Genomic DNA, 14,137 nt, shown 5'->3' on the forward strand with positions numbered 1-14,137 from the left:
TTATAATATGAAGACATAGGATTGAACAAAAAAATATTGTACAGGCCTGAGACGGTGCAGCATAACCTTGTCTGATTTGACACGGAATGAGTCAGGGGGTAAATAGTGCAGTGTGTAAGTGCAGTATGGCAAGTCCATGTAATGTAGTATGTGTGCTCAGGATGCGAATGGCATGAGGAAAGAAACTCCTCCTCAGTCTTCTGTTTTAGCCAAGTGGGATCAGACGTCTGCGTTACCTCAATGGTTTAAATAGTCCATGGTCAGAGTGTTAAAAAATGTTGGCCCCCTGTCCGTCCTCTTCTGGTCCTGCAGGGGTAGGGTGGTGCTCTGATGGTACCTTCGGCAGTAAATCAAGTATCTGTAAAAGAGTACAATAGGCCCTATCCATGAATATAACTAATACAAACTACTCAAACTAGTAATCTTTAGTGACAAATAAAAAAAATACCCACATTAGCAACCTATAAGTCAGATGCAATAGTTACAGTATAAGTAATGCAGATGTCGGGTGCTTTTCTTTTGATAGGAAGGATATTTCAAAGTGACCCCACAGTTCTGAGCAATAGTATATCTGTGTGATATCATACCTAAGTGCAACACTGTCTCCAGCAGCTCCAGCCTTTGTACGTACACCACCTTTCTGATGCCTTACATCGATCGTCCCCCATCTGACTTGCAATAGCAGCCTTTGGCTCCACACTGAGATTGTGACATGGCACCTAAAAAATAAAACAGCAATTGTCATACACCTTGTCATTGTTGAGCAAGATTTTTAAAAAATGAAGCATTAAAAAATAAGTAAGACAAGTCAATGAAATGTACAAACAGATATTATAATTACCTTGTGAAGGCACCCTTGTCACCACCACCATCACCATCTACTGTATGTTAATTCCTGGTATCAGTTTATTTGTGAGGGCTCTGTCAATAAAAGATAGGATTTAACATAAGTATGCATTCTATACAATACACTTGAAATAATGAATATGCTCAGTTTGGCAGATATTCACAACACTTTACATTACCACCAACACAATGGTAAACATGGATATTTCAAGAGTATAGTATTTTAAAGGGATATTCCGCCATTTTTGGAAATACGCTCATTTTCCACCTCCCCTCGAGCAAAACAATCGATATTTACCTTGTTCCCGTTCATCCAGCCATTCTGTGAGTCTGGCGATACAACTTTTAGCTTCAGCCTAGCATAGATCATTGAATCGGATTAGACCATTAGCTTCTCGCCTGCTAGCTTCATGTTTAAAAGTGACTAAGATTTCTGGTAATTTTCCCATTTAAAACGTGTCTCCTCTCAAGTTAGAAAGTGCAATAAGACCAACTGAAAATGAAACCTGGCGTTTTTCTAGGCTGATTTGACATGGAACTACACTCTCATCTGGCGTAATAATCAAGGCAACTTGCAGCTACTGGCACTACTACTGCTTGTTGTCTATGGGGACTATTTTCAGATGCTGCGTAAGATATCACTGCGCCTATGGTACGTTTGCAAGTTGCCTTGATTATTACGCCAGATGAGAGTGTAGTTCCATGTCAAATCAGCCTAGAAAAACGCCAGGTTTCATTTTCAGTTGGTCTTATTGCACTTTCTAACTTGAGAGGAGACACGTTTTAAATGGGAAAATTACCAGAAATCTTAGTCACTTTTAAACATGAAGCTAGCAGGCGAGAAGCTAATGGTCTAATCCGATTCAATGATCTATGCTAGGCTGAAGCTAAAAGTTGTATCGCCAGACTCACAGAATGGCTGGATGAACGGGAACAAGGTAAATATCGATTGTTTTGCTCGAGGGGAGGTGGAAAATGAGCGTATTTCCAAAAATGGCGGAATATCCCTTTAAGTAGCTGCATTCATTCACAGTAGAGCACTCACAATGGTACCAATAAATACATTCAAAACACTTTAACACTTACGCCAGGGAAGCAGCTATGGCTTCTAGACGTCATCAATTAGCAAGTAGTGCAATCAGGACAGACCGACTTTACCCGGGATGGTTGATGGAGCCCACTACACAATCATAACAACAAACAGACAAGGAAGAGAGGGGATAAACGTACAAATAAATGCACACATCATAATGCTATATGTAATTCTGTACAATTTTTGTATGTGAATGTGTGCAGGGCCGGACCTACATTATTCTGGGCTGTCTTCGTATGGAAGTGGCACAAATTTGGAATTTTCGAGAATGCGCTCAGTGTTCCCAGGGCAACAGTCCTCACAATGCAATGTCTGTAAACAGAGGGAACAGAGGGAGACTAAGATTAATAAGTTGCAAAACACACAGAAGATAAAAAGATCATCACTGAAGCACTACTACACTCATGCATTTTAAATAAACACATAGTTAGGCGCAGATTAGGTACTATATCAAACAAGGGGTAAATAAGGGCTATGAAATGAAGAACATGAAGCCAAACACTACCCTTCACAACCTAAAGTGCATCATACCCCCATTCACATCCTTGACACGTCTGTTAATGACAATGGCCATACTAAACTGCAGTTTAGTTAAGGTTAAGGTGGGAGATAAATTACTACATTCATTAGTTTTACTGGTCCTTTGTATCGGCACTACTGTATATCAAATTTAAATTAAGTTATCTACCTAAGCCTATGTCCCATGACAATTCTTAAGTCACGTTAGTTAGGAAAGTAACGTTAACAACTCTCATCTGTGTCTGCAATGTTAACTTAATGTTAGCCTGCATGGCTACAATCAGCCACGTTAAAGATAGCTAACGTAAATGTTACTTGCGCCTGATATTTCATTCAAACTTAAACTACATTCACAACGACATCTTACACAGACGTATTGTTGGATATGATATTAACTACCATTCCAGATATTGCACATAATCGTGAAGTTAGCTATTGAAAAAGCTAACTCTGCAAATGTTAGCGATTCTTAGCTCGCTAGCTAATGGCTAGCCAGCCACTTCTAACACAACCGGTTTTGGTAAACATTACAGTATAACACCAATATATATTTTTTAATTAAATTCCCGTTTCTAAATAACATACAAAAGCACTGCACTTCTTACCTTGGATATGATGGCAGAGTTTGTACAGCTTACACATGCAGAAAAGTGATAGACAGGTCATTTGCTCAACTTTTTGGGCCTAGTTTTCTGTCAAAGTTTTCTCAATGGATTCCTGGTCAGAACCCCTATTGAAACAGATTAAGACTTGGGGCATGTTAAATTTTGTTCAAGATGGCCGCCGTATGGGCAATTTTATATCAGTTGGAACAGGTCCGACACCATGGTCCTCAGTTTTTCCTGATTTTTGGTCAAAATGTTCCTCCATGTCTCATTAGAGGAAAACCCAAATTTTAGCTTGGTATCTTGTTTAGTTTCTGAGATATGGCTCTTCAAATGTGGATAGACATGTCCTTAAAAAAGGCTGAAAATGCCTGTATTTAATGAGCACCACTTTTTTTAAACCCCTCTCCTGTCTTAAGCCTACCATATTATTTTCTAAAAATTTGAACACTGGGGCAGTACCCTGTTTAGTTGTCCAATATCACAAAGGAATTATAGTCCTTCCCACCATTGAAGACTTATTCATTGAAACAAACCCATATATTTTTTAAAGCAATGAAAAACAAAAAACCTGTTTTTGTTCTCTTATGGTCATGAATGGATAGCACTCACATTTTTAAAACTTTACATATATATAGTCCATGAGTAAGAGAACATGTTGAAAAAAAATTGAGATGATAAGTTTTCGTATTTCGAGGTTATGGGCCTTCAAAGATGGCCAAAATGGTGTTTTTTCCTAAAAATGCCAATTTCATTGCCTTTTTTCAAGGACAAGATGAAATGCAAATCCAACAGTTATTTTCTCCTGCAATAGTATGCCACTTTGTAGACCGTGTGAATGTGGTAGATCCGACCTGTCCATTTTAATATCCCCTCAGTACATGTCTGAAGTTAGAAAAAATGAAAAATTGTCTTGGCTGAAGGAGGTGTTGGTTCGATTTTTATGAACCTCTTAGAAGGACAATATGGGGTTTAAACCCATTTTTTCTGTTTGAGGGATCGGAATGCCATCCTGTTAACAGGATAAAAATGTTATATCCCATTTTTACTCTTTATTGACCCCTTAGAATATGTCCAAAAGTTGTCAAAAATAAAAAAAAAGGCGACTAAATTGAGGGGCTTAAAATGGCCAAGTGGATCAAGTCACACAAGGCTAAAAATGTAATATAAGACAGTTTAGATACTGAGGGAGAACACTGTGAAATGTATAACCCCTGTTACGATGGCCTTTGAACCCACTGTGTTAACTGAGGTTAAGGGCTAAAAACCACCAACCATCGATCCGGTGGTCTCCAACTTTTTCATATCTCTTGATAGAAAATTTGAGACTTGAAACTCATACATGTTGTTCATCTCTTCAAAGCGGCTTTTTGAGACCATCCATGACTTCCTGTGATAACCGGAAGTTGGTTTAAAACAGGAAGTACACTTTAAAAAGGCTGTATCTCTGAGGAAAAAACAAACAAAAAAGCTGTTGAGGCCTACACTTTTTGGTCAAGTTAAACCCTAAGGGCGATTTTTTTATGTCATACAAAGTGGGTACCACTCAACTCCAAATGGTCTGAAACATACTCCTACACAATCTCTCAAACCATGATTTTGGCCTCAACACTTTGGCCCCAACAGCTTTTTAATTTTTTTCCCCCAGAGATACAGCCTTTTTAAAGTTTACTTCCTGTTTTAAACCAACTTCCGGTTATCACAGGAAGTTATGGATGGTCTAAAAAAAAACGCTTTGAAGAGATGAACAACATATATGAGTTTTAAGTCTCTATACATTTTCTATCAAGAGATATGAAAAAGTTGGAGACCACCGGATCGGTGGTTGGTGGTTTTCAGCCCTTAACCTCAGTTAGGGTCACAGTGGGTTCAAAGGCCATCGTAACAGGGGTTATACATTTCACAATGTTCTCCCTCAGTATCTAATCTGTCTTATATTACATTTTTAGCCTTGTGTGACTTGATCCACTTGGCCCCTAAATTTAGTCGCCTTTTTCATTTTTGACAAATTTTGGACATATTCTAAGGGATCAATAAAGAGTAAAATTGGGATATAACATTTTTATCCTGTTTACAGGATGGCAATCTGATCCCTCAAACATAAAAAATGGGGTTTAACCCCATAATGTCCTTCTAGGAGGTTCATACAAATCAAACCAACACCTCCTTCAGCCAAGACAATTTTTAATTTTTTCTAACTTCAGACATGTACTGAGGGGATATTAAAATGGACAGGTTGGATCTACCACATTCACATGGTCTACAAAGTGGCATACTATTGTAGGAAAAAAGAAATGTTGGATTTGCATTTCATCTTGTCCTTGAAAAAAGGCAATGAAATTGGCATTTTTAGGAAAAAACACCATTTTGGCCATCTTTGAAGGCCCATAGCCTCGAAATACGAAAACTTACCATCTCAATTTTTTTTCAACATGTTCTCTTACTCATGGACTATATATATGTAAAGTTTTAAAAATGTGAGTGCTATCCATTCATGACCATAAGAGAACAAAAACAGGTTTTTTGTTTTTCATTGCTTTAAAAAATATATGGGTTTGTTTCGATGAATAAGTCTTCAATGGTGGGAAGGACTATAATTCCTTTGTGATATTGGACAACTAAACAGGGTACTGCCCCAGTGTTCAAATTTTTAGAAAATAATATGGTAGGCTTAAGACAGGAGAGGGGTTTTAAAAAAAGTGGTGCTCATTAAATACAGGCATTTTCAGCCTTTTTTTAGGACACGTCTATCCACATTTGAAGAGCCATATCTCAGAAACTAAACAAGATACCAAGCTAAAATTTTGGTTTTCCTCTAATGAGACATGGAGGAACATTTTGACCAAAAATCAGGAAAAACTGAGGACCATGGTGTCGGACCTGTTCCAACTGATATGAAATTGCCCATACGGCGGCCATCTTGAATTTTTGGACAAAATTAACATGCCCCAAGTCTTAATCTGTTTCAATAGGGGTTCTGACCAGGAATCCATTGAGAAAACTTTGACAGAAAACTAGGCCCAAAAAGTTGAGCAAATGACCTGTCTATGATGATTGAAGTCACTGGTGGACGGCTGAGTTGAAAATTCAGTTGAGGGTGGCAGGTGCGGGTGGGAGGGGTGAACGTTAGAAATCGCCCCACAATGCTGCGCGGTTCAAGTGCAATTCAAATTTCACAACAAGGTGCTGTAATGTGATAGAGCTACTGTGATTTTACAGTAAATGTTTGAGTACAGTAATTTACTGTGAAATAATACTGTAAGGTATTGTGAAATCACAGTAATATTTAACAGTGTATAAACGCTGCTTGAGAGGGACCCACAGTAAATACTTTAAAAGTTGTATGTAGATAGTCTAATTAATGTTGATAGACAGAATGTTTAATGGATGTTGATAGGCAGATTGTTTAATAGATATTGATTGACAGTTTAATGGGTGGATGAGTGAATGGTCTGAAGAAGATGAATGGATAGAAGGTTGGATGGAATGTGCCTTATATTCTTGTTAAGAGAGACACTGATACAGCTCTCTGAGAGTAGTTGATACAGGTGTAATCAATTTAACTGGCTAGTCTGAGACAGAGTAAATAATTTAAAAGTTGAATGTAGATAGTCTAATTAATGTTGATAGACAGAGAGTTTAATGGATGTTGATAGACAGATTGTTTAATAGATGTTGATAGACAGTTTAATGGGTGGATGAGTGAATGGTCTGAAGAAGATGAATGGATAGAAAGTTGGATGGAATGTGCCTTATATTCTTGTAGAATGGAGAGACACAGCTCTCTACTGAGAGTAGTGGATACAGATACAGGTGTAATCAATTTAACTGGCTAGTCTTAAGAGAGCCAGCCTGAGACAGAGTAGATTGTTTAAAAGTTGAATGTAGATCGTCTAATTGATGTTGATAGGCAGACTGTTTAGAATGGGTGGATGAGTGAATGGTTTGAAGAAGATGAATGGATAGAAAGTTGGATGGAATTAGGAAGACTTATGTTGATACAGGGGAACAGAAAATGTAGTCTCAAGAGAGCCAGTGTATGTTGAGAGAGAGAGAGAGAGCTGCTGCACCTGGACTGGCCACCTGGCGTAACATTCTAATTGCTGCCATGATGTCATAATGAGCAATGTTAAGTCTATGGGGAAATGTTTAATAGTTTTTAATTTACAGTTTAAAAAGTATAAAAGTTACAAAGTTTAGAAATATATTGCACAGGTCTCCTTAGTAAGACCTACGTAGCAAAGTTTGAATCAAGTTTCTACGTTAAACGGTTCAAGCTGAATTGCGAGCGTTAGAAGAAAAAGAAAAATAATAACTAGAAATGCAATTCCAAGGAATTACCAGTGCATGAAAATGCAAAAAATTTGAAATAGCCTAGATCATGTAGATATGGTTACTAAGGTGTTGCTAGGGTAGACATGGTGGTTGCATAATTTAATGAAAGTTGACAGGGTATCAGTAGGTTAAAAGTTGAATATGGATAGCTTAAAAGTTGTTGATAGACAATTGAATGATTGTTGATAGATAGTTTAATGGATGTTGATTGCTGCTAGGGTACTTAAGGTAGTCGCGAGGCTGTTGGTAGGGTACTTAAGGTAGTTGCTAGACTGTTTGTAGGGTACTTGATGTAGTTGCTAAGCTGTTGTTAGGGTAGTTAAGGTGGTTACTTTAGTGGTTTTCTAGAAAAGTCATGTTGGTTGCTATGGAAACTGATATAGATGCTTTATTTCAACGGTTCCTATCTTGGTTGTTAAGTAGGTGGAGGTTTAATATAGTTGGCTGGAGGCATAGTTGATGATAACTGACAGTTGGAATGGTTGAATGGTTGATAGACATAGTATAATGAATGATGATAGTTTAATGGATGTTGATGCAGAAAGTTTAATAAATGTTGATATTTTAAAAGTAGATCGTTTAAAAGTTGTTCATAGACTGATAGTTTAATGCAAAGATGTAAAATTGAATTCAGATGTAATATAAGAGACCCAGTTGATAATATAGTTCATGCATAATGAGGGAGCAAGAGAGATTAATTTAGTTTGAACATCTAAAATTCATGTGGTATCAAATTACATCAGTAAAACATTGTTGATTCATGAAATACTTTATTTTAAAGGTTATGATTTGTAGACTACTTCTATTTCAAATTATCAGCATGTAAAAGGTCTGATGATTTGATTCCTTCAAGATCATTAACCTCAAATGCAATAAGCTAGACGGGTTCATAGGGCACAATACAAATCAAATAGCCTCTGGATGTAGATTTTGACGTTTCTGACCTTTCATTAAATATATATATTTTTTATCTTTATCTTGATATTGAAAACAAGCAGTCTAAGGGCTATTTCATTATTTAATTCAACTTTATTTTTTGTAATTTAAACATAGACACCTGACATTGTCTCAAGGACATTAACGTCCATTTTGAATATTACATGTAATATCAGGCAACCAAACTACTCTCAAGCACATATGTTAAGCTTGTGGGCGAAGTTGGAGGAGAATGATTTGGTATAACATAATTTGGTGAATACTAAGTTCATGGGGAAGCTTAAATATGCTTATCTATGATCCAGGATGATGTGCTAGTGGTCTCAGTAGTACAATCAGGTTTGTATTGGAGGACAGCTTTATTGTATGAGTAGTCCAACTTTTGATTATTCAATGTCCATTTGTTCGCTCTACAAAAAAAGTAACAGATTCTTGGACGCTACACAATTACACCGAAATCATTGGTTGATCTTTTGTGCCAATCATTATAAAGTCATAGAAATTCTGTTTTTTAGGTGTCAGGGAAAAGTCAAGGAATTGTATATTTGACTTAGATTGGGAACCCTGATTTTGGTAACCTGTTTACATAGCACAATTGTTCATCATTTTTGTCCTAAAACATTCATCATATTTCATTACTGTTTTCCCTTAATTCTAGTTGTTATAATGTTGATAATGGTTCAAAATTAGTAAAATGTGTAAGTTGATATAAAGGTTTAAAAGGAGTAAAATGTGTAAAATGACATGATGTACAAAAGATTTGATGTACAAAAACTTAATTAAGAATACAGAACACAGGATCATGATAACTGTAATATGTCTGTAGAACACCTGAATGGGCACAGTGCTGAGGATCAGAGATGAAGATGTTATCCAACAATGTGTTCTTCTCAGTGGTGGAGGTGGTAATGAGATTTGTGAATCCTTTAGACTGGAACAACTCATAGATTGGCTTTCTTCCATTGGTCAACATGTCCTCATTAAAATCCCCACAGACTATAACTGGACTATCAGCAATAACATGTAAAGACTCCAGTAGATGGCAGAGATTTGGCAAAAATAGGTTCGTGTTGTAATCCGGTGGTCTGTAAATCACTGCAATTAGTAGTGGAACTGGAGCAGCAAATTTCAAAACCAGGAATTCGAGATCAGTCACACCCTGTATGTATGGCATGTGATGGGCTTGAAGATGGCTTTTTACAAACATAGCAACTCCCCCACCATTTTTCTGTGCAAAATGTGAAAGAGTAGTGTATGACACATGTCTATTGCGCTTATACATTCGATAGTTCTCCAAATGGATATTTTCTGGGACAAATGTGCCAAAAAGGTGTGTTTCAGTAAAGCACAAAATATCTGCGAGGCACAATTCATGATGTCTCTTAATGTCATCAATATGGGCTGACAGTCCTTCAGTGTTGTGATGGATCAGTGTTAAATATGGTGATCTCAGAGTGGGGAGGCAGTGAAGAAGGGGCATGGCATTTCTAAAGTCGACTTTTTGCATACTGTCCACGGAAACGGTCACTTCTGGATCGGCATATATTTTATTTTCATCAAAATCAACTATGCGTAGACCATGTAGTGAAGTCGTTCTGCTGAGAGCAACGTATGCCATGCCAGGTTCAAATATGCGCTGCAACGAGACCACTGCAGAAACTGTCGTCATGCCTTGACATTTATGTATGGTACAACCAAAGGCTAGAGTCATTGGAAATTGGTGACGAACCACACCCTTTTTACTAAGAGGTTCCTCTACTCTTTCAATGTACACCAAATTGTCCGGTCCTTCTGGTCCTTTATTGCGATGTCTTTGCCCTGCATTGGGACTGTCCAATTCAACACCAAGCATTTTTACAAGTGATCTGCCATCTTGGTCATGATAAACAATTTTACCAATCTTTCCAAATGAACCATTCACCAGTCCATCTTCCACATCTATGTTTCTTATTAGCATCACACGAGCACCATCAGCAACTTGTAGTCTGTCTGGTAAATCTCCTTTATGTCCTTCAAAAGGTGCACTCTGTCTTTCCATCCGACCAGTTCGTAGATCTTTCTTATAGTCATGTGCATCAATGTTGATCAGATCAGAGTATAGAGCAGATATTGTGTTTGCATTGTGTTGGTTTACTTCTTTATTTGTAGCAAAAACATGCAGAATGTCTTTGGGACAGTCATCAGCTTGACATATGGCCTGTGCAAGTAGAACTCTGTCTGCTTCAGATAATGCCTCTCCTTTGCGTTTCACTCTTATCCTATTGAGCAGCTCAGCAAATGGCACATCATCTTTCTGGCGCATGATTTCTGTGAGAGTGACTACTTGGAACCGATCCTTCCAGATATCAAGAACATGATCCTCAAACACACAGAGAGGTTTGGCTTTACCGGGGGGACTTATCTGGTTGAAATCGCCACAGGCAAGTATTGAGACTCCGCCAAAAGGTTTTTTGCTGCCTTTGATTTCTTGCAGTCTCCAATTGACATATGCAAAGAGTGATTTTGATATCATGGACACTTCATCAATGACAACTAGAAATGCAATTCCAAGGAATTACCAGTGCATGAAAATGCAAAAAAAGATAGATAATGTAGATATGGTTACTAAGGTGTAGCTAGGGTAAACATGGTGGTTGCATCGTTTACAGAGAGTTGATGTGAAGGTAGACAGTTTAAAGTTGAAACATTCCAGCTCTAACTTAACTAATGATTTCTATCCATGTTAAAATGTTGATTAGCTAACTTAGGTAATGATTTCTAGCAGTTACGCTAAAAATGCTAACTATGCTAGCAATGCTAATTTTACTAACAATGCTAACCAGGTTGATTAGCTAACTTAACCGATGATTTCTAGCAGTAATGCTAAAAATGCTAACTATGCTAACAATGCTAAATTTGCTAATAATGCTAACCAGGCTGATTAGCTAACTTAGTTGATGCTTTTTTGCAGTAATACTAAAAATGCTAACTATGCTAACAATGCTAACCATGCTAACTAGCTAACTTGCTAGTGAGGACTTTTATTTTGAAACATTTGTTGATAGGGTATCCATGGTGGCCACTATCAATAAACAATAAGTTACTGCAGTATAATTATGTTGGTTGCTATAGAAACGGTCATAAACACTTAATTTTAATGGTTGCTATGTTGGTTGCTAGGTACATGGAGGTTTCATGTAGTTGACTGGAGGCATAGTGGATGATAACTGACAGTTGGAATGGTTGAACAGTTAAATAGTTGAGTAGTTTCAATGGTTAAATGATTTAATAGTGTATTATTGCAATGAGACTTTTATTTTGAAACAGTTGTGGACAGAGGAAACAGTTTAACAGGATATGTGTAGTCTTCTGAGAGACTGTATGCTTAAAGCCAGAGAAACTGACAGTTGGTGCCCAGGTGGCTGGCCACCTGGCTTAAGATTCTAATTGCTGCCGTGATGTCATAATGAGCAATGTTAAGTCTATGGGGGAAATTGTAATAGTTTTTAACTAATAGTTTAAAAAGTAAAAAAGTTACAAAGTTGAAAAATACAAAGCACACATGGCATAAGCAAGACCTACGCAACAACGTTTGAATGAAGTTTCTACGTTAAACGGTTCAAGCTGAATTGCGTGCGTTAGAAGAAGAATAATAAGAAGTTGCGGAAGAAGACTTGGAAGAACAGTATAGTGCATTTTCATGCACTATAATAACTAGAGAATGTAATTCCAGGGAAATTACGAGTGCATGAAAATGCAAAAATGTATAGATACAGTAGATAATGTAGATATAGTTACTAAGGTGTAGCTAGGGTAAACATGGTGGTTGCATAGTTTAAAGAAAGCTGATAGTGTGAAGGTAGACAGTTTAAAGCTTAAACATTACAGTTCTAACTGAACTAATGATTTCTAGCAGTTATGTTAAAAATGCTAACAATGCTAACCAGGCTGATTAGCTAACTTAGCTAATCATTTCTAACAGTTATGCTAAAAATGCTAACTATGCTAACAATGCTAACTATGTTAACAATGCTAACCAGGTTGATTAGCTAACTTAGCTAACCATTTCTAGCAGTTATGCTAAAAATGCTAACAATGCTAACCATGCTAACTAGCTAACTTGCTAGTGAGGACTTTTATTTTGAAACATTTGTTGATAGGGTATCTATGGTGGCCACTATCAGGAATAAAGAAATTACTGTAGTAAAATCATGTTGGTTGCTATGGAAACGGTCATAAACGCTTAATTTTAATGGTTGCTATGTTGGTTGCTAGGTACATGGAGGTTTCATGTAGTTGACTGGAGGCATAGTGGATGATAACTGACAGTTGGAATGGTTGAACAGTTCAATAGTTGAGTAGTTTCAATGGTTAAATGATTTAATAGTGTATTATTGCAGTGAGGACTTTTATTTTGAAACAGTTGTGGACAGAGGAAACAGTTTAACAGGATATGTGTAGTCTTCAGAGAGATTGTATGCTTAAAGCCTGAGAGAGAGAGAGCTGCTGCAGGTGGGGCTGGCCACCTGGCATAAGATTCTAATTGCCCTATTATGATGTCATAATCCAATGTTAAGTCTATGGGAGAAAAAATGTCTTAAAAAATTAATATAAATTCAACGATAAAGTTTTCAAAGTTGAAAAATACAAAGCTGAAGTCACCTAAGTAAGACCTACGCAGCACAGTTTGAATGAAGTTTCTACGTTAAACGGTTGAAGCTGAATTGAACGCACAAAAACGTTAGAGGAAAAATAAAAATAACTAGAGAATGTAATTCCAAGGAAATTACGAGTGCATGAAAATGCAAAAATGTACAGATAAATCATGTAGATATGGTTACTATGGTGTTGCTAGGGTAGACATGGTGGTTTCATAGTTTTTGAAAGTTGATAGTGTGAAGATAGACAGTTTAAAATTGAATTAGCTAACCTGATTACCAGATTAGCTAACCTGGCTAATGATTTTTAGCAGTTATGCAAAAATGCTAACTATGCTAACCATGCTAACTATGCTAACGAGGTTGATTAGCTAACTTAGTTGATGATTTCTAGCAGTTATGTTAAAAATGCTAACTATGCTAACAATGCTAACCAGATTGATTAGCTAACTTAGCTAATGATTTCTAGCAGTTATGCTAAAACTGCTAACTATGCTAACAATGCTAACCAGGCTAACTAGCTAACTTGCTAGTGAGGACTTTTATTTTGAAACATCTGTTGCTAGGGTATCCATGATGGCCACTATCAGAAATAAAGAAGTTACTGTAGTATAATCATGTTGGTTGCTATGGAAACTGTCATAAAAGCTTAATTTTAATGGTTGCTATGTTGGTTGCTAGGTACGTGGAGGTTTCATGTAGTTGACTGGAGGCATAGTTGATGATAACTGACAGTTGGAATGGTTGAACAGTTAAATAGTTGAGTATTTTCAATGGTTAAATGATTTAATAGTGTATTATTGCAGTGAGGACTTTTATTTTGAAACAGTTGTGGACAGAGGAAGTAGTGAAACAGGATCTGTAGTCTTAATGAGATTGTATGCTTAAAGCCTGAGAGAGAGAGACAGAGAGCTACTGCACCTGGCATGGCCACCTGGCATAAGATTCTAATTGCCCTATTATGATGTCATAATCACAATGTTAAGTCTATGGGGGGAATTTTAATAGTTTTTATTTAATAGTTCAAAAAGTATAAAAGTTACAAAGTTGAAAAATACATAGCTGAAGTCACCTAAGTAAGACCTACGCAGCGCAGTTTGAATGAAGTTTCTACGTTAAACGGTTGAAGCTGAATTGGACGCACAAAAACGTTAGAAGATAAATAA

General features: G+C 36.9%; 2 long non-coding RNA genes across 2 annotated transcripts; both read right to left on the minus strand.

Annotated features, from left to right (window-relative positions):
* On the minus strand, positions 1 to 1,002 carry LOC134100689 (uncharacterized). The gene is made up of 3 exons (XR_009941300.1): positions 842 to 1,002; positions 588 to 719; positions 1 to 358 (listed from the first exon to the last, which is right to left on the minus strand). It is a non-coding gene; the product is annotated as an uncharacterized LOC134100689 (long non-coding RNA).
* Positions 1,003 to 1,932: 930 nt separating this feature from the next.
* Positions 1,933 to 3,113, minus strand: LOC134100693 (uncharacterized). Its single transcript, XR_009941301.1, has 3 exons — positions 3,064 to 3,113; positions 2,155 to 2,251; positions 1,933 to 2,026 (listed from the first exon to the last, which is right to left on the minus strand). It is a non-coding gene; the product is annotated as an uncharacterized LOC134100693 (long non-coding RNA).
* Positions 3,114 to 14,137: the final 11,024 nt, after the last annotated feature.

The sequence above is a fragment of the Sardina pilchardus genome, chromosome 2 (genome assembly GCF_963854185.1).
Source record: "Sardina pilchardus chromosome 2, fSarPil1.1, whole genome shotgun sequence".
NCBI classification, from domain to species: domain Eukaryota; kingdom Metazoa; phylum Chordata; class Actinopteri; order Clupeiformes; family Clupeidae; genus Sardina; species Sardina pilchardus.